The sequence below is a fragment of the Netta rufina genome (assembly GCF_964035555.1).
Source record: "Netta rufina genome assembly, chromosome: 7".
NCBI classification, from domain to species: domain Eukaryota; kingdom Metazoa; phylum Chordata; class Aves; order Anseriformes; family Anatidae; genus Netta; species Netta rufina.
In genome coordinates, this window is record NC_140130.1 from 14,976,237 (window position 1) to 15,003,344 (window position 27,108).

At 36.1% G+C, this 27,108-nt stretch overlaps 1 protein-coding gene and 1 long non-coding RNA gene across 5 annotated transcripts in view; both read right to left on the bottom strand.

Moving 5' to 3' along the window:
• Positions 1-27,108, bottom strand: part of LRMDA (leucine rich melanocyte differentiation associated) — a 677,631-nt gene that overhangs the window by 646,762 nt on the left and 3,761 nt on the right.
• Positions 4,770-27,108, bottom strand: LOC311211540. 4 transcript variants are annotated; one of them, XR_014618618.1, is made up of 10 exons: positions 24,807-27,108; positions 24,298-24,330; positions 23,349-23,429; positions 17,883-23,114; positions 17,047-17,191; positions 16,650-16,738; positions 16,063-16,170; positions 15,379-15,530; positions 6,920-7,034; positions 4,770-6,035 (listed from the first exon to the last, which is right to left on the bottom strand). It is a non-coding gene; the product is annotated as an uncharacterized lncRNA (long non-coding RNA). The 4 variants fall into 4 exon arrangements; XR_014618621.1 differs by having other exon boundaries at positions 24,298-27,108; XR_014618619.1 differs by lacking the exon at positions 23,349-23,429 and having other exon boundaries at positions 24,298-27,108.

Genomic DNA, 27,108 nt, shown 5'->3' on the forward strand with positions numbered 1-27,108 from the left:
TTTTGGCAATACTTTGTCAGACAAAGGGGACTGTTGTGCTGGTTCTGCCAAAGCAATGCCACATTTCCTTTGACTCATAAAAGAGTTGACCTGAAGCTTAAACAAGACAGTAACATGTTTCTGGTCAGCTAAAAATAGGAAAATATTCCCGGCTCTGTTTCACTAAGAACTGAAGAAATACACACACTTTTAGCAGACTACTCACAAGCATGGTCAGGAGTGATGCATATAGACGGGCCAGTGTCAGACTTTTGATTTAAAACACAAATAAAGCACACTAAATATGAACATAAGATCCTGCAGGGCAAGCTATGTGTTCTGTAGATAAAAAAAATCACTGCTCATTAAAAAAAATTCAGATGCAGTGGCTGCAATAGGGAACAGTTAAGTGTAGAAAGAGTAGAAACATACATCAAAATACAATCAGTTTATATTTTCTAGGGAAGATAGACAATGATACTGATGCTATGAGTCTCCTATTTTTCATTTAGTAGGTCTTGAAACTAAATTATTAACAGTGGACCACTCCACATCAGTCAAAAAGACTGAACTGGAGACCTTTTGCCTGAGGTTAGACTCTCAGACACTCCAATCAGCACATTTAAACTCTTAAATATGATGTTGCCTTCAGTATTTTTTCTATCTAGCTTCAAGAGCAATTTATGAGCTTATGAGAGACAGATGCCCAGAGTGAAAAAATTGACCTGTCTTTTTCACAGGACGTGCAAACTTCAAGAACCTTGAACCTTTCAAATCCATCAAGAAAATACTTCTATTCAGTTGCCAGTTGGATATTTGTAAAATAAAAATAAAAGCCACACACTATATTGAGACTAACAGCTCAGAGGTGAGGCAGAATTCCAGCAGAATACATATATGTGCACGCTCATACAAGGGAGAGAGAAAAACAAGGTTCAACAGAAACAGCATCAACCTAACAACTCAGTCTCTCTATTGGACAGTTTGACCAGTTTCTTACAACAATCAACTGCTATAAATGATTATAAAATAACAGTAACGATTACTTCAAAGAAGTTAAAGAAGATATCAGAGACTACAAAATAAAAGTTTTATGTCAAAGTCAATAACTTATTGCAAAAGCTGCTCACCTGCCAATTTAAACATATTCCTTCTGAACTACATCATTCATTAAAGATGTACATAGTCTCTAGTCTAACTCCGTTAGACCAGTTAGAAGTACAGGATGCAGACTACATTAAAGCTTTACTTTCCAAGCAATAATAATACTAAAAATAAATTTGAATATTTGGAAAAAAAAACCACAGGTTACCTTTATTATAAAATTTTTGTTTTCAAATATCCCAGCTCTAGTCAGAGGTCAGAAAAGCATGTTTATCTGACTGGCTTCTATATACTTCAGTTGTCTCCTTGTGAACCCAAGAACTGAATATTGGAGTGTACACAACTACAAAGTAAAAGTGATCTATCAGGCTTCAACATAACATAACCAAGGAGAAGGCAATCCCTGAAGTAGGAATGCAATATGCACCTGAAGCATCGGAACTGTCTATCTGCTCAAAGTGTCAGGAGTGAAGGGAAATACATATACTTAAGAGCACAACTGCAACTGAATTGTCACTTCTTTTTAATGTTATATTACATGTTGCCTGAAAAACATCCATAACACTATACAGTTCATAAAATACTAAATGATTCTAAAAGTATCCTCTCTTCACACTTTCACTTTCCTATACTTTTCCTTTACAGCAGAACATGCCAACCCCAAATATCCATTTCATGCTGGTAAATTGCTAGGAGGAATGTGTTTTGGCTGCTTGGAGCTAAAACACTAATTAAAGAAAAAAAAATAATTGGAGAAAACAATCACACTGGGTTCTATCTTTGTTGTATAACCAGCAGCGTTTCAAATCCCAAATACTCACACAAATATAATGTAATAATACAAAATAATGATATTAAAAATTATAAATAATATATAAAATATAAAATGACAAAAAATAAAAACATATATTTATAAAATAATAATATAAAAATATAATTTAAAAATATAAGAATAACTATTAAAATGTTATGTAATATAAATGATAACACTCATAAATACATGGTTGTAGTAAGACCATCACAATTTAATATATGAACATCATTATATATTTCCTAGTTTAACATAAGTTATATTTGTATCCAAAGTCAATTGAAATGCTTAAAACATAAGTCTTTGCAGAACTGGAAGGCAGAGACAGTTCAAATGGGCATTATTTGTTGATTGTAATTCTGTTTGAAAATCCTTTGCTCCAACAGAACGGTAAAATCTTTCTTTAAACTGAAGCAAGTTCCCCTTCGAACCACCAGCAATTTGGCAAGTCAGATGAGCTGGCACATCAGAGCACTTTATTAGTTCATGAAGACCACTAGCTTGTCTGTAAAAATTTGCAAGGGCCTAATGCACTCTGACAAATGACAAAGGTTATTAAAGGACAGCTCGTGGGAGTATAATTGCTTTGTGACTTTATCACTATTAACAGAAAGAATGAACATCGGTAGAGAGTTAACACCATGAAACATGAGTACAGGAATTCACAAAGATCTTGACTCAGCAAAGGACATAAGGTTGTTAATTCCATTCTTGTACAACAAAACAATTACGAATGTGGTTACGTACACGCTATGTCTCTATCATTTAATCAGAGGATAAAGCAGTCATCTTTTCAGATGCAAAGAAGTGTATACATATACTTTATATTACAGACTCTACACTACTGCTATGCTGGTATTTTCTATGAACGGTGAAAGGATTCTTACCAACCTTGCTGTACTTAGTCCTTGTTCTGTCAAGTAAGTTACAGGATAACCGAACATTTATGACAACTCAGTTTTCACAGCTCTGTCCACAACATGTAGGGCCCCAACAAAAACGTGAGGTTTTTGACAAGCATCAGTTTTCTCAAAAATACTTACCACAGCTGAGGTGTAAATCCATCTGAATTACAAGAATTTAATTGTTTCAAAACGGGAGGAGGAACACCAGACAAAACTCTGACAAGGTTAAAAGGAGACTGGGGAAAGGTTTAGGCCTAACACATATTACATAAAAATCAATCAAGTTGACTTCTCAAGAATTGCAGAATAAGATACATCATACCACTGCTCAAAGTGAGGGGAAATGAGGGACAGGACTTCCAACCGCACAGCAGCACTTACTTTGTACAGAAACGAAGCACTGTACATTAACTCTTAGCTCTCTGCAAAGCACTGATTCCTGGCAGTCACTAACGCTTTGCTTAAACAAGCTGGGAATCGAGTAGCCTGAAACCCTTGCCTTGCTCAGAGGCAACACTTCAACCTACCTGTGCGAGGCTCTGGCTTCTGCCTTTGTGGAGACAGCTGCACCTTCCTCTTCTGTACTTCTGCAGTGGCAAAACACTTCTGACAGACTGATCAGAAGCATCTTCTGATACAAAAGAGAACTCCCAAGTTTAGACACATTTTCTGTATCCCACTGTAAACCTGCCTTCCTCTCAAAGCAGCATCGGTTAGGGGGAAAAAAAAAAAAAAAAAAAAAAGTATGTATGGCCCATGAAGAACAGTCCATAACAGGAAACAGAGTTTAGGTATGTACTTTGTACTAAAGTCCCAATCTACAGGACAGAAGTAAACAATAAAATCACAGAACAAGGTATTGCTTGGTATGAATACAGACATCAGAACTGTCTTAAATTTGGCTGTGCCACTGGGGATTCATTTATTTATTTAAACACAAGACACAGGTTGATATATAAGCAACTACTGTAATCTGTGCTTCTGCTCTTTTCATAAAAGGGATGCATAGGCTTCCCAGAGATGTAACACAGAGCATAACCAGCTAACTAAAAATCACTAAGGAAATATCAAGTGACATTTATTAAGCCCCATTTTTGGACACCTCCAAAATTGTTTCTGTATATTTTGTATTTCACTGGAGTTAAAAAGCTCAAAACTAAAAGAACTTCATAAATAAAATGTTGATGTCCATTTCTGACCCAACTATAAAAGGCTTTTACAAGGCTTGCAATGTCTCCCTGTCTAGAAACACTCATACTCAAGCAGTCAATAGACCCTGGGCTTCCCATCTTCCCCAGTATCACAGCCCAGATACTCAGCCAGAGAATTTTTGCTTGTGTCACAGTCTAAGACTTACACTGACTCGTTACCTCTTTCCTACCACTTCCCTAACTAACCCTGACTGAGTTTTATTGCCTGGCACTATCTGTAAAACTAGTCATCTTCTAAGCTTTACCATTCATCTTCCTTTTTAGCCTACTGGGGGTTGGAATATAATCTCTATTTTTATTCATCTGCTTTACTCCCTGTTGCTGATGCCATCATCCAACACAATATTGTGACCAGTCTTATTCATGGCATTTGATAGAGAAAGTCATCTAAAGGCCAGTTTAACTAATTAAAGTCAGTTATGGAACAACCAAATTCCGTTGCAGATGAGGATGCTACGGTTCTTCAGCAAATGAAACTTACTGCCTCCAAATGAAGTTTGCAATGAAATATTGTTGGAGCCAGTAAATCAGAACCAATGCTATTCAGTAGCAGATGGGTATGGCCTCCAGCCACATGGCAGAGATTACTCTTGCATAACAAAAACCCACATGAAGCAGCTATGTTTAAGAACTGAAGATAATTTTAGAACCTTCTTTTGTAGTTAACATCAATATTAAGACCCCTAAAGAATCATAAAACTGGGAAAAGTGGGGGTGGGGTGGAGGCAATAGAGGGAGAAGAATCTGAACCAATACTCCTTCAAGAATGATTCACTGTTTCTTTATTACAACACACCAGAAAAAAAAAACAATCTTCCTCGAAACAGATTTGCTTGGGTAATACATGATGTCATCATAAATCATATTTTACTCTTCTGTAAGTGTCAGCAGTTTTCTTGGACTTCTTTGAAGGTGGAAAAAAAAATGAAGAGCCAGAACCATCTTCCAGCTTTGGCAGAAAAGGGCCCTTTTGTTCCCAAGACATTTGTCTTCACATAATGCACCACCACCCTCCTGTAGGAGTCATGCAATGACAAAGCCTCACGAAGCATTTAAAAAAGCAAAGCAAATGACAATATAAAACTCCTCTACTATTTCCAAACATTAATTTCTTTAGCTGTCTTTTTATTTCATCTCTGCTGGAGTAAATACATTTGTTCGCATTTAAAACAAAGATTAATCCAATCTATTCCAGAAAGACATTCAGACCATTGATTAGAAGGATGGCACTGTGTGACAGAAGTCATGAATTGTAAGTAAGCCATATATTAATAACACAGATGAGCATTCCCCCTTCTCTGTTTTTGTCCCTTTTTGGCTTTCATTAAATGAAAGGATGAAATGTTTTTTGTTTCTTCTTAGCCAACTAATTATTTGTTCACAAAGTATAAACTGGTATTTATTCTGATTAAAGTTTCCCACAGCAGTCTCTTTGATTAATGCATGGAAGACACTTTACAGACTATGATGGTTGATGAAGCATTTTTGAGAAGTAACAAGAAAATAGGATAGTGCCTTTAACATAAAGCTTAAGTTTAATTAACTTTGAGACTTTTATTACTGATAGGGCTTATCAATAGAGAAGCTATAATAAATATCACAGTATTTACTTTTCTGCTCCACAGGAACATAAAATACACTTCACTTGTCTGCTTATGCAACATAAAAACTCCTGAGCCTTTTTATTTTAGAGTTCATGACTGTAGCATGCACTTCTTTTTTTTATATTAGACCTATCTGCTGTAACAAGGAGAGAACAGCAACATAATAATTTTCATCCCTCTCCACTATTCACGTATGCATATACTTTTCCTCAACATGAATTCTACTGACATATCAAGTGGATAGCAGAAGTACCACATACAAAGGATTTGCAATAAACTTGCATATTTGAGAAGAAGTCCCACAATGATGTATTGAAAGCAGTTAACTGTCCTATTTATTTAAAGAGAAGCCGAAGGTACATTTCGGTGCTGTAGAAACAGACAGTTGGCAGGTACCATGATATCAAGTGAGAGAAGACACCTGGAAACAGAGGAAACATTTCTGCAGTCACAAAGATTAGAACAATTTGCGGGAATAAAGAGGAAGCCAGCAAAACTGTCCCAAACTGGGCCATGCAAAGTGGCAGTCAGGCAGCACAGGAGTGATTTGAGAATGACTGAAAACAGAGCAATCAGAAAGGTTAGCAAAACAGAGCAGCAGAAGAGTTCCCTATATTTACAAGCCAACATACAATCATTACAAAAAAAATCAAAATAGACAAACTAAATACCCACCCTGCACTCTTCCAAAATCTCAGCATTCTGGTAGGGACAAAGCCTGATAGAACTGATGGTTAGAACAGAACCATTTATCTGCAAGTCCCAAGCTATTAAAAAAAATATACGTAACAGAGCAAAGCAAGTTCTGCAAACTATTTAAACTTCAGTTTGTTCTTTTTTTATGACCACAGTTTTGATTTTGAAGGCTTCTCAGGCCTTAGATCTCATCAGTCAAACATCCAAAGAAAGATAAAAAACACACAGGGCTAATCTGAAAGGGATCTTCCATTGAGAAAAAGAACAATAAATACAGCCTAATACAAGCTTTGTAAAATAAAGTTATGTAGAAATATTCTGTGACTTGTGATCAATGATGAGTTTTAGACTTGTACTAGACAAGATTAAATCAGAGTAAGAAACATTGCTGCTCACACCATGAAGCTGCTATTTACATCTTTTGCAATTATTAAATATCATGTACATCCATGCTTGGTTTGGAGGATTCCTAAGGAATCATATGATACTTTCCACACCAAAAATAAATAAAATCCCTGAAAAAAAGGGTCACAGGAAATTTTTCCTGAAATTTGCCATTCAAGACAATTTTAACAATTCTGAAAGTGACAGTCAGTAGAATGTCCTTACCCATTTCTCCAGAAGAGCTATACTCAACTTTATTGAAATTTCATCTTCAAGATTAGTTTTCTCTTCCAGAAGGCACACTTCCAATACCCTTTTCAAATGTTCCTGTTATTCTGCCCTATATTTCAGAAATATGTAACATGCTCAGAATTTTTTGATAACTTCAGTTTAAAACATTTTTGAGATCCGTAAGGATAAAACAGTTAAAGGATGTCTGGGAGTATTATGCAGGAAGAAAAAAAAAAAAAAAAAAGCTAGCAATCACAGAAGATTACTAAGGAAAAACAGATTCCAAGATGATAAACTAAAACAAAGCAAAATTAGTATAAGCAATCTGGGGACTTGCTTTAAACAAGAAGGATATTTATTCCTCCAAAATTCCCTTGTCTAGGCAGCTATCAAGATGTGGACAATTATCTTATTTAAAGTATTCTAAACATATTTGAAGACTATTTTGTTTCTTACATTGCTTGCACACAGATGCAAATGTAACATTAGAAGCTTGTAATGTTTTCACAAAAACAGTGAGCATTCAAACACTTCTGTACTACCAAACAAATGCCTTCAAAGGTTATTATCCCAACAGTTAGAAGGTAAGCTCAGAGTTGCAAACATCAGCAGACAGATTTAATGAGTATGTATGAGAATGTTGCGTAGGGAAGGAGTAAAAGAGTAAGAGATTGGAAGATACAAAACTATTTTGGAGCACTACAACAAAGTATCCCAATACTTGGAAAAAAATAAATAAAAACAATTAAAAGGTCCCCCCTCAAAAACCTAAAATAATAGCACACAAAAAAAAAAACAAGAAAACATTCACAGAGCAAGTAAAGCAGAACTCAGAGGAATTTGAGTCCAGAATTTAGTCTTCGCTAATTTAACAAGAGACAGTGCAAAACCATGGCTTCCACCTTAAGAATGACCCAATCATTCTACAGAATAATAATGGCGATAGGTAATTTGCTATTGAAATAGTTTTAAGAGTATCCAACTGACATAGATGCCTAAATCCCAAGGACTTTCAAGAAAAAAGGTAATGTTAAACAACAGAAGCAAAAATTAAAACACTATTTACATACTGATTGCAAAGGGTGAAAAAAAATGTGAACTACAGATATTAGAGCAGTATTGTATTTCATCAAGCAAATTTTTGAATTGTAACCTCAGACTTTTTTTTGTCCTTAGGTGAAATATTATCTGAAGAAAAAAAAGAAACACTCAAACCAGTATAACTGAAGTTTTTATGGGTCGCATGGGATGCCTGCTGCCACGCACCAGATGTGTGTAGGAAAAAAAGTGGTCAACATATGATATTAAAAAACGGTGCAGTTTCAAATATTTTAAACATGATGTCAAGTGCATTCAACAGGTCTACAAATGCATTACATTAGCCTAAATTTAGTAGGTGATAATTGAAATCAGAGATCTAGTCGTTACCACTGACATGTTTCTAAATACTACCCAATAAATTTTTGTCTGTTTCAGATTCTGTATGACAGCTGGCAGTTGGGAGGGGGAAATCGCCGAGAGGGTATGCACACACACATGTATCACATTTTTATATTTAAATTCTAGTATCCTCCCTTTCTAGAGTTAATGTAGCAGTGACAATACTGTCATACAAGCACATACTTCCATAGTCGAATTCTAAAAGCTGATTTTTTTCTGTAGGCTTTACCTGGCATTTTGCAGAAAGCACAAGGTATAGGACAGGATAGTATCCTATCACTCTACCATTGTATTTCCCACACATCAATTTTCACAATGAAGTTCATTCACTTATTTTATAGAAATGATATCTCTTCTTCCTAGTTATCTTCACTGAAAATATATTTCTTTCCTAACTAAAAAAGAAAATCTATCAACAATCTCAGTCTACATTGTTTTTGTTACTGTGCCTTTGTGTTTTTGGTTTTTATAATTATGTAACATTCAGTTAGGAGGGAACAAATATGAGTAAAAAACCAATCTGCCTGAAGGCAAAAAACGTACCTCCATGTCTACAATGACTTTAAATCCTAAACTTCTCTTCAGTCTCAGATGGATCATCAACCTTGTTGATACACCTGCTATCAGGTAATATCAAGTGTAGCTATGTAGCACATGAAAATAAACTACTTCCAGGAGCACTACAGAAACAGTGGGTGGACAGGTGTCACCCATCCCTCCTGACGACACGTGGGAGTGGTTTATGCAAGTTGGTATGAAGGGCTGAAAATGACACTTGCCTTCTACAGTTAACCAACAAGACTTCCTCACCTCTCAGTTGTGCCCTCTGTAAAATGGCGGGTGTTACCTTTCCAATTCTCAAAGGAAAATGAACATGAAAAAACATTGCTAAAAACCATGACTGAGAAGATATGCCTGGCATTTCACATAATACCACCAACTGCATGGCTTTTGACTGGAAATTTAAGCATTTAGTTAGAACCAGCTAAGGCTGGAAACGGAAAAACAAGGCTTTCACTAATAAAAAGTTGTTGTTCAATTAAGGCATGTAAGCCTTTGTATACAAACAACAAACGCTCCTTAAGTTTCATCAGTTGTAGTCCTTTAAAATGACCTCTAGCAACATAAATTCTGAAGGACTTGAAATAAACTTTTTTTTAAAGTAGGTTTTTAAAGACACAAACCACCTTCCCTCTTATTTTTTTGAAAGGGATCTCCTTACAAAGCCACAATATTTCTATCCAACGTGTTAAAATGAAAGGAAGCTTTATGCTAGTCATTCTTGGCTTTAGACACCAAAGACCCATAAAATTACTAGCACCCATTAGAACTATTTAATTTTATTTCAATTCTTGAGACCAGTAACAAAAACTGCAATCAACATTAACCACAGACTGCAGTAAAACAGCTTGGAGGCTCCTTGGAGATAAACACAGTTACCAAAGACAAACAAAATTAGAGAGCTCCACATTTGATGGTGGGGAGGGAAAAACATCAATTAGACGTTCTTTTCTACTGCTCAAATATTTGCTGGAAGCAAGTTCTTCTTTTTTTTTTTTTAAAAAAAAAAAAAAATACAAATCCTACAATGTTATCCTATATCGCATAGGTATGAAAATTGAGAACTTCTACAATCTACCATATCAATGGCTCTAAAATGTAAAAACAAATCTAAAATTAGGACTTGTAACAAATTATTGTTTAGAAACATCCTGAAACTTGAACACATCCAATCTCATCACAGTTCAAGATTTAGCCCTGTGCTGGGTTCTGTTACAGTCCTCAAAAACCCAAGGTCATAAGGTCACTCAGAACCCCAAATTGCAGGTCATTTTGGAAGGAGTGGAGCATCTCATAGCACATATAGTGTATCGTTATTAAAGTTAACAGAGATTAACATTCATCTATCCTTCTTATGACTTTTGACCCAAAATAAAAAGGACAATGGTGGCCTTTTATGACATTTTTATTCTATTCCCCTTTCCACCTCCTCCATTAAAGCATTTTCCTCTTTTTCACTATCCAATATTAAAAAGTCATTTACTACAATAAAGGGATTCAGTGATTTGGGAGTAACTTTGGTATAGTTTACACCCTCTAGACACCCCAGAACTCTGTTAATAATTTTCCTCCTATTAATTGTCTCATCAACTCACAGCTGGCTATGCTTTTTATTTCATTATGTTATTCATCAATCTAAAATAGAAATATAACAGAAAAAGAAATTGGAAAGGAGCAATTTCAATGTTTCAAAACAGATGCAAATCAACGCCAGAGATGCTACACAGCATATTTTTATTGAGACAATTCTATACATGTCTGAAAAATGAACTTGTAATAAATAAACTCATATCCTGTGGAGGTATGTTTTTTCCTTCCATCTTACGAGCTAATTATGCCAACACAGCCTAACGTTTTCCTAAATGCCTTATAAACTGACCCAGTTACTCAGAAAGTATTATTTTTAAATTGATGTGATAGATGCAAACTGGAATGTTCGGATTTCAATTCTGGCACCAATTCCCGGATCCCCTTCCCAAGTAATTTAAGGACTTCCTCCCGATAGTTTTTCATATTCTTTTAACTGACATTTTATCTTTATACAGTATCTCAGCAGAATGAACATGCACTAAAACAATGACAGCCCTTCTTTGGCTGTCATCTCTCATTCTGGCAAAGACAGATGTCTTACACTGGCTTATGCCAATAATAGAGCCGACAAAAAACAACAGAGACTACCTGCCTCTGATGTAAAGGCACCAATTCACATTTGTGACACTCATTTGTCAATTAACAGATTTCTTCCATTGTTGACACATGGGACTTAAAAGATGTGGGCTAGAATGTGATGAATTAAAAAAGACAGATGAGTAAGCTATGAGCTGCAAAGTAATACTATAATGTGCTTTAGATAGGAATATCAACTGACACCCCTGACAGGCCATACAAGGTTTTATTTCATTTTGCACTGTATCTAGGCTTCATACTTTGTCTTCTTTGTTCTCTTTTCATCAAGCTCCTAACATCTCATTCTGACAGCCAGAGACATTTAAGGCACTTTCGTTTCAAATGCAAGTTAGCGTACTTGATTTGTCATTAAAATGCAAAACGATTGCCATTGCAGGTAAATGTAGGTATGCTTAAAAGGTTGTATCTGCAAAGTAAAAGCTGAAAATGGTTTCTGGCTGCTTTGCTTAACTCTTTCACCTGCCTCAGAGTTTTTCTAAGGCAAGTATTACTGTTCTCTAATAGAAGTGTAGCAGCACCTGCAGTTTCATTCAGGGTGCATTTTAGTATATTTAAATAACATAAAAGCTTTAAGTTACAATGTCAAACGCAGAGAACTACTGTCAAATTTACACATTGGGCCTTAGTATGATTTACACAAGAATCTGAAAAGAGTCTATCACTCAAAGCCTTCTGGGGTCAAAGCTCTCTACTCTTATGCATTCTGTTAGCTAGACAGTGAGTAAAAAGCTTTTTTTTGTTGTTGTTTATTTTTAATAGACTAGTGGTTGGTTTAGCTGAAATCATCAGTGAGAAGATTTTAACATCAATTCACTGCTTCTGTTCAATGACCACTTAATGAGACATGAAGGCCTTAATATAAATAAAAAACACTGTAGCACAAAGCAGATTTAAAAACATCGCAGAAAAATATACCTGCACAGGATAGAAATGAGGAACACCTAGCTTTCTACATACATACAGCAATGTGAATTTACTACAACATGAATTAAGTTAGTTCCATTCAACTGGATATAACCAAACTTCAAGGATCTCACTTATGTTCAGCAAATGTCTGAACAGAGTAAGTTCAGGTATTGTTTGGTTTTAGGAACTTACAGATGAACCCTTAACGTAAGTCCATACCTACATATCTTTTTTGTTGCAGACTATCTTGTGCGTTTTTACTAGTTTAAAAAAAAAAAAAAAAAAAAAAAAAAAGGCTGGGAATAGACTATAAGAATTTTCATTCAAGAATGAGTCTTGTGTGGAAATCTGCAGTCAAGAAATCATTTAGGAATTCTGATTTAAATTATGACTTCATAGTACATGTACACTAAACAAGATATAGAACCCAGGACTCTCGATGCTTCTGTGTATACAGCAAAGCTTACTGACCAGTTCTGACACTACTCTGGCCACTAGTAACATGCATCTAGTACAACATAGGAATTATTTATTCGTTCCAAGTTAAATAATAATAAGCTATGTTGTAAATACAAGCACCAACTTGATCACTACCAGCTATCCTGAAGGGTTTGTAGTTCTACTCTTTCCTCCCACAGTTTTAATTGCTTCCATTGCACGCCTGTCTACACAGAAAAGGCACAATGAAAATAAAGTGCAGAATGACCAGCAGGGCTAGGGAGGTGATTGTCCCCCTGTACTCGGCTCTGGTGAGGCCGCACCTCGAGTACTGTGTTCAGTTTTGGGCCCCTCGCTACAAGAAGGACATCGAGGTGCTTGAGCGGGTGCAGAGAAGGGCGACGAAGCTGGTGAGGGGCCTGGAGAACAAGTCCTACGAGGAGCGGCTGAGGGAGCTGGGCTTGTTCAGCCTGGAGAAGAGGAGGCTCAGGGGCGACCTTATCGCTCTCTACGGGTACCTCGAAGGAGGCTGTAGCGAGGTGGGGGTTGGTCTGTTCTCCCACGTGCCTGGTGACAGGACAAGGGGGAATGGGCTAAAGTTGCGCCAGGGGAGTTTTAGGCTGGATGTTAGGAAGAACTTCTTTACTGAAAGGGTTGTTAGACACTGGAACAGGCTGCCCAGGGAAGTGGTGGAGTCACCATCCCTGGAAGTCTTCAAAAGACGTTTAGACGTAGAGCTTAGGGATATGGTTTAGTGGGGATTGTTAGCGTTAGGTCAGAGGTTGGACTCGATGATCTTGAGGTCTCTTCCAACCTAGAAATTCTGTGATTCTGTGTAATGGTACCTTAAAGCTGACTTCACCCTTTTACTTTGGCTTTAAACACTAGGGGTAGACTAACCAAGATCATTGTCTGCTGTACTATAACACACAAATACCCGTTACATTTAGTTCAATACAGGCACATATCTGCTCTGCTTTCATTTACTGATTAGTAGAAAGTGCGACAAATGACGGCCAAAAAGAATCCAGACTAATGCATTAGTCCCCAGTTTAACTTCTGAAACTTCTTTTCTTTTGGTCAGTCATTTAAGTGCAGGTGAAGCTCTTGTTTCAAAATACCTGTGGTTCCAGTGACCAGAGTTTGTGCACCTGGTAGAACTGCAACTAATGCTACACAGGAACAGCTCAGCTTGTTAATGCCTAATCACAATTATGAGCAAAATCATGAACAAAATAGAGTATTTCAAGGGAAGAAGGAACATCTTGTCGTACTGCACCCAAATCTCCCAGATGACAATAAAATACAGCACCTTCAGCAGCCTTTTCCTGATAAAAGGAGCTGAAGAAGAGAGGGAGAAATGAAAGAAAAGATGGAGGAAAAGAAGTAAACTGGACAGAGACACAGTCTCTCAGTTGGGTAGTTCCCATTTCTTAGAAAACATACTATTTGAACATGTTTTTTCCTAAAGCCATTCCAACTTAATCACCTTCACACATGACTGTTTCTGTGCTATTCCATAGTACTTCGCTGTACAAGATAGAGAGTGTATTAAATGCAAGTTAATAGGTAGAGAAAGAAAGCGTTCAGATCCTTGAGCAGCTGTAATTTTACCATCCAGACACTGGACTGTCAAATAATCTTAATGTAATTGTATTGGAACCAGAGTTTTCTGAATATTCATTATACTGTTAATCCCTGGCACCTCCAGAATAACTCTCCCCTCATCCTTTAAGTGCTTTAAAATAATCAGTACATTTTATCACTTATGTAACTAGGTCAAGTTTTCATCCTTTCTCTCCAGCAAAAAGGTCTTGAAAGTCCTGGGAGCCTAAAGCACAGCATCTTCATCCAGTGCTGCTGCGGCCACATGGCCTTGCAATGTCATGATACCGCAGCAGGTCTTGGATCCTTTACATGTAAATGGTTTGAGGACAACTTTTATATATGATCGCCATGTGCTTTAAGAGATGCATTTCTGATTAGTATAAAATACCTAGCATTTAGCATATGACCAAGAATAAACGAACAAAAACTTCAGAACACTGTCGCCAAAGTAAAATTTCACCCCTCTAGCCATATCTTGGTCATAAAAATCTGCTCTGTTGCTCTAAGTAGGTCACTGGATGCTTCCAAACAACTAAAAATGTACTGGTCTTGAAATCTTGCAAAAAGGAAAAAATACTAACGATGAGTAAATATCTAAACTACTAACTAAAGAAGTAGTTTAAGTGACCACAAGTACGTGCTTCCCTTACAAAGAATACACATGCCTACTTTCATCTTCAAATCAATGGTTAGAAAATTTGCTTGAAGAAATTATTAAACGTAGGTAACATGTAGCTTTTCTGTAAAATTCATTAAATGAGTTCCTTGTTGGCACGTCTGATCACAGATTAATATTCTAAGGGAAAGGCACCTCACATTTCTGAAAGTAATTTAAAAACACTAAGCACTGAAGTCTTTTCATAGGATGTATTCACAAGGAACTAACAGCACCCATTAGCCCAACAGCTAAATGGCAAAAGCAGAGTTGGCTTATAAAATATTAACTTTATTTTTAATATCATTAAGTACATTTTAACTAAACATAATCCACATCTTTTAACATTCAGCAAAGCAAGCATTAAAAACTAGTGCTTAATGCAAGTTCAGAAATTAAGGACTGAGCATTCACACTCTAAATTGTTGCATCAGTCCAGTAACTACACTATATAAAAATGAACAACCTGACAGAACTGAGCACATAAGCTTCGTATTGATAAAAAGCCACCCTTTTATAATCCCTTTATTAGTTTTACCTCCCTCCCACCCCAAAAAAAAAAAAAAAAAATAGTTTGCAGTTGACTAGTAATAAGACAAATATTCTCATTCTAGTCTTCAGTATAACAATATTGACAGACCAAGAGCCTGACTCTTACCAAGTCCAAATACTGTGAGTTTGCACCTATGCCAAACAGTCCATCCTATGAGATATGCATCAGTCACCACTGGAGTAAAAACACCATGCTGATGTAGCTTTCCTCCTATCGGCCTCAGTAAGAGCTGATGCCAAGACCAATACTGAATACTTCTGAAAGTTTATGGAGAAGGGAGAGGAGAAAGGAGGAGGGAGTTTAAAAATAACAAAACACCACAAGAACATAGGCAGTTTTGGATAAAGAAATCACAGGGGAAATAGATATTTGTAATTTCTTGAGTCACTTAAGTACTTTTCACTGAGATTGCTTCCATTTTATTCTAATTCTCTCCAGTCAGTTTTCTCTCCCATCACCCACTTTTGATGTTTCGCATCTTTTTCTGTTAGCAAACTTAAATACATTTTTTCTATGTTAAGTATAAAAATGTTATCGCTGACAAAGCCTTATTTCAAGCACTAAATCTAAGTAGATCAAATACTAATTATCACCCCCCGTTTTTTATGTATTAAAGATAAAACATAATATACATGCATTATATATAAAGGCATTCTAAAGATGTTATATAGAAGACACTGTTTTGCATGTGTGCTTATGTGTATATAATGCCAGTAAACTACTTCTGATGACAGCATCCCCCACACGCTATGCTTTCAATGGAAAAAAAATGGAGGTGTGCACACCTACCAGTACAGCTTATATACCAGCTGCACAAGAGAAAACACTGGAGACTTCAGCACTTGAAGAGGATCTATTCCACAGTGCAGTCCAATGATCAAGGCATTATCAACTCCCCTGAGTTTTGGATAGGTTATAAATTATTATCCAACATTAGATATTTTGTATCTCTGATTTATGTTCTTTTAAATATGATCTCTATATTCTTTCAACAAAGCAAACATGAGCAATGAGTTGTTTAAAAAGGAACAAGCTAATGACCATATTATGAAGCATATTCACAGCTTCCATTTATGGACTTAATGGACAAATTAAGATAAAAATGGAGAACAAATTGTAAAGAAAGAAAATGACAGTCAACAGATCTTCCAACTCTCCAGTAAGCAACTCACTGATCATGAAGTAAGCATGATCAAGGAGAAAGACAATAAAAAACAACAAATAAATAAATAATAAAAATCACAAAACTTCACATGACTGCCAGCTTCAGTTCAGAGTAAAAGCCTGGAACTGAGCTCTAACACTGCATTAACTATGACCTTAAAGACAGTATAATTATTGTTTAACATGTCTAGTTTGACATGCTTGCTCCTTACCCTGAGTAAAATGCATGGCCCTTTTGCACTTCTATGATACTCATTCTTCACATTTCCACCAGCTAAGGGTTTGCGGTTGTCTTTTTAAACTGAAAAATCAACTCCAAGATAACTTATGTAAAGATGATTCATGTAAAATTAAAGACCTCAAAAATGGCAAAAACCACACAAGACAACATACAGCAAACAAGCAATACATAAACAGAAACATCAGACAGATTTTTTGTGCCAAGTGCCAACCAACTACTTGTAACATTATCACTCAGCAGGCTTCTTGAATACTGGGGGACAGAGGCCTTTCTAACTAAGTAATGGTTAGCAAAACCAATTAAGTTCTTCATATCTGCAGTTAGACACTGGGAATCTCATGTATTGCATCAAAGACAACAGATGATACCTTTCAACAAAACAGAGAGGAAGAGACAGAGACAATAGCTTCAGAGTTAATGCAGGTTCTTCCTTTCAGTCAAGCTCCTTGTCCTCAGGTAAGTTATTTCTGCAGTCCTTGGCTCTCGTTTCACAACAGCAGTCATGAGGAAATACTGTTTTAGAGTAAGAGAGATTAGGAAAGTCAGAAAATAAGAATGCTCCGCCTGATTATTTCACCTGTAACATGCTCTTTATATGCCCTTTTCTGTAACTCCCAATACTGTGTAAAAGAAGAGTAGTTCCCAGTCTCAAAAGCCACATAACCAGAAATTATGCAGGGGGAAGTCACCAAACCATTACTTGCACTCTTCCAACAAACATTATTTGAAAACTAAAACAAGTGCATCAAGTTATTTCTCCTCCAAATGCCAATATTTTTCCATATATTACAGTAGTTTTCCATTGACTAATGAACTGATTTTCTCAGTCCAATACCAGATTCCTGCCATTCAGAGAGAAATTAAAAAAAAAAAAAAAAAAAAACTTTTTTGTTTAAGATTGGTTACAGTTCTCACAACAGGAGATGAAATGACTGTTCCAGTGAATTAAGCCCTCCAGGTTTCCAAACAGTAAGCACAAAACACATGGATTTAGCCTCCAACATCATTCCAAAAACCCACTTCAATTTCATGACCAAGAGAAAGCAGTTCACTCCCCACTCATTCAAAGGAAGTTATATAATATCAACATCAGTTCACCGGGAATGATGTATTACAGTCAAAAAGCTTTGTGACCAACTTTGAGTCAATGGATACCTAATATGACACCCCATTTTAGTTCAAGTACAAGGACTTCATTACTCACCTTTATCAAGTAGATTCAGATATATCAGATTTCATCTTTTCTCATGATTGCAACAGCCCCATGGAGATGGATGTCACCAAGAAAACAAATTTCAACACCCACCACATTAGCATTCACTAGCTACATTTAAAGATCTAACAGTTCAAGCTCACTTTATTTTACTTAACATCAAATTCTGCAGTATGTTTAACGTTTTTACCAGATTTAAACGCTCCAGTAATCCCTCCCAAGAATTCTCTACTACACAATATGAACACACACGGACACCCCCCAAAGGTTCAAGTAACAAGCTTTTGCCCAATTCTGCCATGTGATATATTCTCAGGACAACTCTTTCCACAGTGTTAAGCCTTCTTGAGAAAAGCAGAACAGAATACAATCTTATGTTCTGATCTGTCAGATATAGTAAATCAATGGATAATGGCCAGCACTGGGGGTCAGAGGTATATATACTACAGTGTTTTCACAGTCTGTTAGTGACTATGTGGCCATAAAAAGTCAAGCAAGGATCAATGGACAGAAAGAGAGGCTGTTGGGACTACAGAAGAGAAAAACCACCAGTACAAAATTGAAATAAAACAATTTATAATCTAAGTTTTGCCTCTACATATCAGCAAGTCTGGAAAACTAACTTATCCATCAAAACAAAACAAAAACCCTTACATCCTATGCACAGTGTACGAAAATCAAACTCAGGTATTTAAATGCATACCATAAGCCACGAACTTGATATTTTTAAAACTGGTTCATTCACTCATCCCCTTCATAACAACAAAAAAACAAGGACAACAGAAAAGACAGCAGGAAAATACACGAGCCACAAAAACATATACAGAAAATATTCTGAAATGGCAAATGTTCCATACTTACATTTAAAGCTGACAAAGTAACAGAACACAGGCACAGCTACTGCATGAGAGACAAAGTAAATCTTAATAGTATTTTTTATTATTATTCAAAGTTTTCAAATGCTAAAAAAAGTTTTCCTTATACATTACCCAGATCACATCTGGTTCCTGTTGAAATGTTACTTTTCAAAAGGGAAGGCATGGCATGAGGGTAAAGGAGAGGAAGAGAGAGTAAGGAGTGCATTTAGCTTTGATTATTATAGTTTGATCAGCTACCCAAAACAGAAATACTATTTGAAATGTAAAATATTTTTTTTACTGGTAATACTCTCCCTACATTTTTGCACCTATAAAACTTTATCTTATACAACTCCTAAGGTTTTACTCATATATAAACACATCATCACATTTGTCTCAGTTTGTCCAGTAGGATACAACTATTTAATAATTATTTTAATAAAAATATAATTATGCATAATGTAGTCCATACCGATTAATAAACATGTAAGACTTCATCTGAAAGACTAAGTCTATAAATTTTAAATAATTTAAATGACTCCTTGTTTATAAATATTCCATTTAGCAAATTGATTTTCAAATGGATTGATTCTAAAGAGTGCTGATGTACATTCATTTTCTGACATTCCTAACATTTCAATATTACTCAAAATATAGAGCATCATGTGCTTTACAGTAGGACACCCCTAACAGGCAAACTTTAAGCATCCACCTCTTGAACTACAAACCTACTCATTACCTCAGTAGCAAAACATCAAGAAATCATATATTTCAGATTGCTTAGCTGCAGCAAATGCTCTCTCTTCATTGACGTGTCTAGATACAATTCCATTTACCTTGAAACAATAAACTAGACCGAGTACAGAACTCATGTTTTTAAACCACACCCTGTTTCCTTGCATGAAGAAAAAAATCCCAGTTTAAAAAAAAATGCAAAATCTTCAGTACTTAAACATATTAATTCTCTTTTCTTATAGTAAAATGTGGTCATGCTTGAAAAAAAAAAAAAAGGAGAGTGAAACAGATTAACAGCATAGCTCCAATACTCTTATTTCAGACAACATACTATAAATCATCTTGAAACAAAACAGGCAATTATAATGTGCACAAACATTATGATACTATGCATCTATACTGGTCCAATGGTTCTGAATTATTGAAACTGATGGCTGAACAAGAGCATATTGTTTCAACACACTTGGATTACTTGAACAATTTCAATTCTTTCTTTAGCTATCCAGTGCTGTGTAGACCTCTCTAATGTCAATAAGTAAATAAATAAACAAAAAGATATTGATGTCTTTTAGATAATTCAAACCACATTTAAGCAGATTAAAATACATGGCAAAAATTTACGTAGCAATGTATTTTTCTTGTGAAGAAAAATAGCCTTTTTTCCCTCAATACTCTAAGAATTATCTAAAATTAAAGCAAGTACATACATTTTCCTTCAGAGCATTCAGTGAGAACAGAACAGCAGCTCCTTTTTTCCTTCTAACGACTACCCCATATTTCAATCCTCTTCACCTCAGTATAAAAGAAACTGAAGTGAGAGCCATAAGACAGAATCATTTCAAAACACAATCAGCTATTTGTAAACAATACACTTTCTCCTTGCAGAAAATCCACAACTGCTAGTTGCAAGAAGAAGCAGCAAGTAAGGTAAATCAATTAGCTTGCTAATTTCTCACCCTCATTTATTTAGCTCTGCACTGTATTTGTCGTAATTGACTATAATTATGTTAATTACTAACTCCAGCATAATTACTATATTTATTGTCATTGAGCACACTATGTACCCAAAGCAAAGCTGGCATTTGTCGGGCATCAAAAAAATAAATAAATAAAACCACACCAATGTCAGGAGGGGTTGCTCTGAAAACTGGCTGATATACCTTCAACAAATGAAAGGGCAAAAGAGATTTCATGCAATGCTAGTTTGAAAGCGTCGGTTCATTAAGGATATTAATTTTCTGATAACTACACATTTAAGCATGACACACTGGAGCAGTATCTACAGGATTTAGCAATTATTAATGCGTGACAGTTTCAAATGCTAAGTGAATCAATTAAACAGCAGCATTCACAATTTGAGAAGAGATAACTGCTTCATAACTGCCTAAGACTACAATTTTCACATGACAAAAAAGGGCCATTCAGGCTCCTTCAAAACCTGACAGGTCAAGAAAGAAGTTTGAAACAAAAGCACCTTATAACCATCATCTCTCCTCTTTACTTGTCAGATCAACTTTGCTAGTGTCTCCGCTGAAATGGCATCACCATGCCAGCTGCCACAAGGTGATTTTTCATGTCTTGTCAAAGAAATCTTTTATTCTATTTGCTCTGCATTAACATGTTACATTTATTGATCAAGCCCTTTCTGCAGCCACAGCAGGGCACTGTGCTCTTATGCCTAAGGGGGCTTTGATGTCCTGGTGACATTCTAGACCGAATAATGCACATACTAAATGGATTTAATGCAGAAATGTGTTTGTGCATGACAGCTACATTAATAACAGCCCCTCACACTGATAAATATGCAATTGCTACGATTAAGAGTTACCCAATTATGGTGAAAATATTTTTCTACCTTATAAATAAAACCATCAAAAAGTTTTAACAATAGTGCATTTTCTTCAACATTTTAAAATGCTATAAAGATCAGTCTAAAGGCTTTTAAAAATATGTCATGCTTTGTTTTGAATTCTGGCTTTTATTTCCATCTCCCTTTTGTTGTTCATCTTCCTGTTCTGTGTGCCTTACTGCTGTACAGACTGGGAAGGTAGCAAGAAAAAAAAAGCCTCTTTCACATACTCAACTCAGCAAGGAAAATACACCCTGCAAAACCGAAGCCCAGTTTCAGGCTGCCACTTGCCTGCTTCCCCAGGCAAGAAAACAGTAGACAGAAGATAGAAATAAACAATCTCTAGTCCACAGAGAGGATACTACAAAGCCTCACCCTCACAGAAGTCGTGGAGGAACATTCCAGACTAGGATTAAAGTTCAAGGGGATGTTTTCATACATAGACCCTCTTAATCGGACGGTGGAAAATATGCACAAGCACACACTGTGCAAATTATTCATGCTCCTAGCAGAAATAATCTGCACCCCAGAGAGAGGGAAGAGATATCTGTATCTCCCTGAGCACAATTATTGGATTAATCCTCCCTCATTGGCCAAGATAAAAGATTCACTCTCCCTTCCGTCTCACAGTTTAGAGCCCGAAGAAATCTCTGTAAGAAAAAGAAAAATAGTCCACGTTTAAAAACACAAAAATAGAAGTGGACTTCTCAGTGAACGAAACAGTAGATGTTATTTATAAAGCATGGCACCTATTTTTGCAATAACACTGACATCTGTTATTCAGGCACTGGAGTGCACTTAGCCTTTAATGTGAAGGGAGATATTTAGCACAAAGAAAGTTATCTAGAACAAATAAAAGAACCTTTGAATAACTTCTTCCTCTTGCCACAAAATAGCAATTTGTGTCTAGCAAAAGTATCTTTGTATTTTACCCAAGCCTCTCCATCCTAACTATGTTACATCCTTGCTTACCTGCTTATTCCTTTCTTTCCTTCACCAATAATTATTATTTACCTTTTTCCAATGAAATCTTTAACTTCTAGTGATCAACAATAGTTTTCCATTCACCCTTGAAATCCTTTTCAGCAAAGCTTCCCAGCAACACTAACACTGGTACATCAGTGACTTTTCCTTCCTGTACTCCATTCTTTCATTAGATAACGAACTGGGAACTGGGGAATAGCTTTCCACGTATTAAAGAAAAAAAAAAAAAGTGGCCTTTACAGTACTCTAGTACCAGTGAATATACTATCATATACAGTTACTATGAAAGACTCAGAACTCGGTTTTCAAAACATCTCTGCTGCTGAAACATGCCTTATTTACAATACATAGTACAAATAGTTCGTTTCTGAAATAGCTGAAAATCACTATCAATATCAACCAAAACAGCTGCTCTATCTCTGGCCATTTTACTACAATCACACCAGTAGGGTTGCAGAATGAGATCACAGTTTAGGTCAGAATGGGCATCTACAGCTCATTTAGTCCAATCCCCTGCTCAAAGGAGGGCAACTTCAAAGTTAGATCAGGTTGCTTGGGGCTTTGTCCAGTTGCACTTGGAATATCACCCAGGGAGGAGGGATCCACAGCCTCTCTGTGCACCTCTTCCACTCAACTTTTCTCATTGTGAAGTTTTTCCTTATATGTAGTTGGAAATTCCCTGTGACGACTGCCTCTCATCCTTTTGCTGTACACCTCTGACAAGAGCTTGGCTCCATCTTCTTCACGACCCCCCATTAGTCCAAACACAGAAGACATTATAAACTGTTTAAACAAAATCTGCAAAGAAAACAGCATAAGAAGAAATAATTCACAAGTGGATAGCAGTGGTCTGGAGTTGAAGGATTTCAGTCCACCAGAGGCGTGAACAGGCTACAGAATACAGTGGTACCACATCTTGCTGATTACTACTACCATGCTTTGAAATGCACACCATTTTTCGTGCTTCATACACAACTGTCACTCCTCCTTTTTCCCCACCCTCCCCATAGAAAGTTCCCTTTTGCAATTCACCTCTCCTATCCTTCCTTTCCCTTCTGGTCAGAAGAGGAGATGAGTAACCATTGTTAAGACGTAATGGTCACTTGGCTTGGGCTGCCAGAAGTGAGAGAGAGATGAATCCATGTATCAGACAGGGTAATCAAGAGCCAAGACCAATTCTTAGAAAAAGGCAAACAAGGAAGACAAGAATTCTTTTAAAGAGCAACTATTTGTGAGTATTTAATCAAGTGTCATTAACCTTACCACATCTGGTACAAAGAAAATTTAGTGTCTACATAGGCCCTAATTTGTATTTAATAAAGAAGAGGAAAGAACCTGGACAGAAATCTAAGGTCAGAAAAAAATGGCGAATAATATATTTTTCTCCATATACATTTGCCAATACAAAAGCACCAACCCTATCCCCCTACAATTTAGTTCTCCATTTTTGTGCACGTTTATGTGTTTATGTAACACACAGAATGAGAAATGGCAGAAATCTGAGAAGAAAACCACCACACATGAAAACACTGAATCCAGATAATTACTCTTCATTGCAGAAAAAAAGAGACAGAAGTGCCATCACAAACAATAAAAAAATTACATGATATCCTTAACTTCTAAAAAATCATTCTCTAAATATGTATCAGCTCAACAAGCTAAAAAAAAAAAAAAAAAAAGAGGCAGGGGTGGGTGGTGGTGGTAAACAAGCAACTCCATGCTTTGTTCGTAACAGCAGGTTAGTATGTTCCAGAAATACAAAACAGCATCTATTGAATGAATATCTATGTTATTAAGTGACAAATTTAGCACAAGTTGTTTGAGTGTAAAACAAGTCATAAAGCATAGCACATTTGACTAATTCCTTCCTACTTCCCTATACAGTATTAGCCAATCTTCCTATGCGTTTTCCAGTACACCTGGACAAGCCTCTGAAAACACACATTTTTTGTCAAAAGCCATAAATGGCAAAATAACTTACCTGGCTCTATCCTGACTTCTGCAATCAAGTTACCTGCATTATCACAGTATAAAAAGCACTGTAAGTCATTAAATTGATTGTTTAATCAAGTATAATATTATAAATTACATTCATCATATCGGTTACATAAGAATGTTTTGTGACACCTGTACCATGCACTAGAAAGTAGTATTTCTGACAAGAGTCTTAAGTGCACAAGCATGCATGTGCACACAGTAAAGACCGTAAATCGACAACTGCACAGGACTTCTGGACTTGAACAGAGAGTGCTGCCTTGCAAGAAGCGTCTGCTGCCAACTGATCAAAAAGCCGAACACATTACTACAATGGATCTCTCTTTCTCTGTACACACCACCACCTATGACAGCAATGTTAAGTAACATGACTACAAATACTAGTGCCCACAAAATAAAGTGTCCCATACTTATAATACTTATGCTACAAGATATATTGTCTGGTACAAGAGGATAGTTCCTTCCCAAAATACACTCAGGAGTAGCCATACTTACAGAGGGTAGGAGAAACCCTATATAAAAACAACACAGAAAAGTTTGGTAAGTACTTACATCCTGACACTGAGGTAACTAGTAAGCATGTTAGCATCTCTCTGACTCAGATATTAGTTTTCTGATTAATGACCACTAAAATAGCCTTTTTCTTTCAAAAACACACACACATGCTTAGATCTAATATGAATCATTATAGTGAAAACTGACATCTTTACTACAAAGAACTTTTTCCCTCCCCTTCAAACAAGCTCAGATTAATTTGCATTTCCAAGAAGAGTGCAGCAGAATCGTGAATGTAATCTGGTACCTGCACAAGACAGACAACCTGTAAACCTCCTCATTTGCTGGCTAGACTTAACAGCCCAAGTTCAGGGAATGTTGAGCTGACAGTTTTGCAGGAGGCACTCCTCAGAAACATGTACGATCAGCAACAGCTTCAAGAGACACGTGCATCCTGTTAATCAACACTTCAAAACCAGCACTGTATGTTCCTCTTTTTGTTAAAGGGGTATTCAAGTTTAAAAAAAATAGTATCAAACACATATGAAAAGCTTACAGAATACCACTGACTTCAGCCGGAGTTGAAGATAGTCTTACAGGTCTGACCCAACTTCACTTACATCCAGTGGAGTTCATTTAAAATACCTTAGTCATGAAATAAAATACTATCACAAGTGTCTCAAGTAACAAATCCACTTCCTGTCTTCTTTCTAGCCTCTAAGCACTATGTCCAAATCCAACAGCTGATATGCTTATTTCTAGAACTTAAACTTCCCCCCTAATAAATCCTAGCAAACGGAGGATTCACAGCCACTACCATATGACATAGCACAGCAATCCAAAGGCAGCCATCAAAAGTTCCTACACATTATGTGTATACTCAAAGGATGACTAGCTAAATTCCTTACTATTAGCATATTGTATTAATGCCAGCAAAGCACAAAATTATTTTCATATGTGGTAGGAGTGATGATCATCTGTCTTCTTCAATCAACTTAAGCCTTTGACGACAGAAATTTGTTGTAGAAAGTCAAACTCCTTTTTAAGAGTTAGGATTAAGAAAACATTAATACCCATGTAACATTAATATGAACTTCTCTAAAATAAGCTTTAAAAAAAGAAAAAGCCTCCCTTCCCCAAACCCTTTTTTTTTTTTTCTTTCCAAGGGATAGTACCTCCAGAAAGGAAAAAGTAGTCTTGTTGACATGTTAAATCTTAATATACATGCAGAACTTGAATTATCTTTGTAATAAAAAGAAGAAATGTCGATTCCAGCTCCCCTCTTCCCCAAAATTCTCTCATTTAATCACAATTTCCATAGGTACACAGTCATCAGCCAGACATAAGATAAATTTAAGATAATGGCAATCCACAGATTAAGTGCCTCTTTTGCTCTGCTACCTCCTGCATACAGGAATCAGTCTTTCAGAGTTTACGGTTGCTCAACATAACATTTATTCGTGTTACGCAAGATAAAAACCAGTGACTGTTCTCCCTAGGAGAACCAGACACTAGCATATTACTTTTATGTGACTCATTCTTCACTAGTAGACTCTGGGCTTACCCTCAATGAAATAAAAGGAATAAGTTAAGAATCCTCTGCTCTAATGCTAAGAAAGCTACACTTTTTCTAAAATATATTACTACACGCCACTCCTTTCTCCCTTAGTTACCTACAGAGTTCCAAATCTGAAAGGCACACTGCTGAACCTCACCAGGCTTCTCACACAATGATTAAATGAAAATGGATACTGCTTAGAATTTTTGTAATGACTAATGGGAATAGTATAGAATTCAAAATCAATCCATATGTTAAAATAATTTAGAATTTATTTATAAACTCTAACTGCACTTAGCTGTAGCACTTAACTATACAGCTGCACAAAATAAAATCATATAATAAAAACACATCATCTGGGAAAAGAGTATTACAAACCATTTACAGTAATAACCAGAGATCTACAAATAAAAAAAGGAAATAAGCACACGCTTACTTGTTTTTTGTTTTAGGAAAATTCATGTTTGATCCCATTCTTCACTTCTTCAGGTAATGTTGTTTATCTTCCATTTTGAGCAGAGAACTAACTGTAAGCTCCGCACTGGCATCATTTGCATTAACATCAGAAATTTACACTCACCTGGTTGCTTGTGTTCCAAAAGTAAAAGAAAAGGAGACAAACATTGTCTATAAAACAGTATCACCCACTTGACAACAACTGTGCGTGTTTCTATTTTGAGAAAAACAAATAAATATTATGGTTTTGGAGCTGGTGAGCCAAACTGCATTTAAAAAAATCTATAC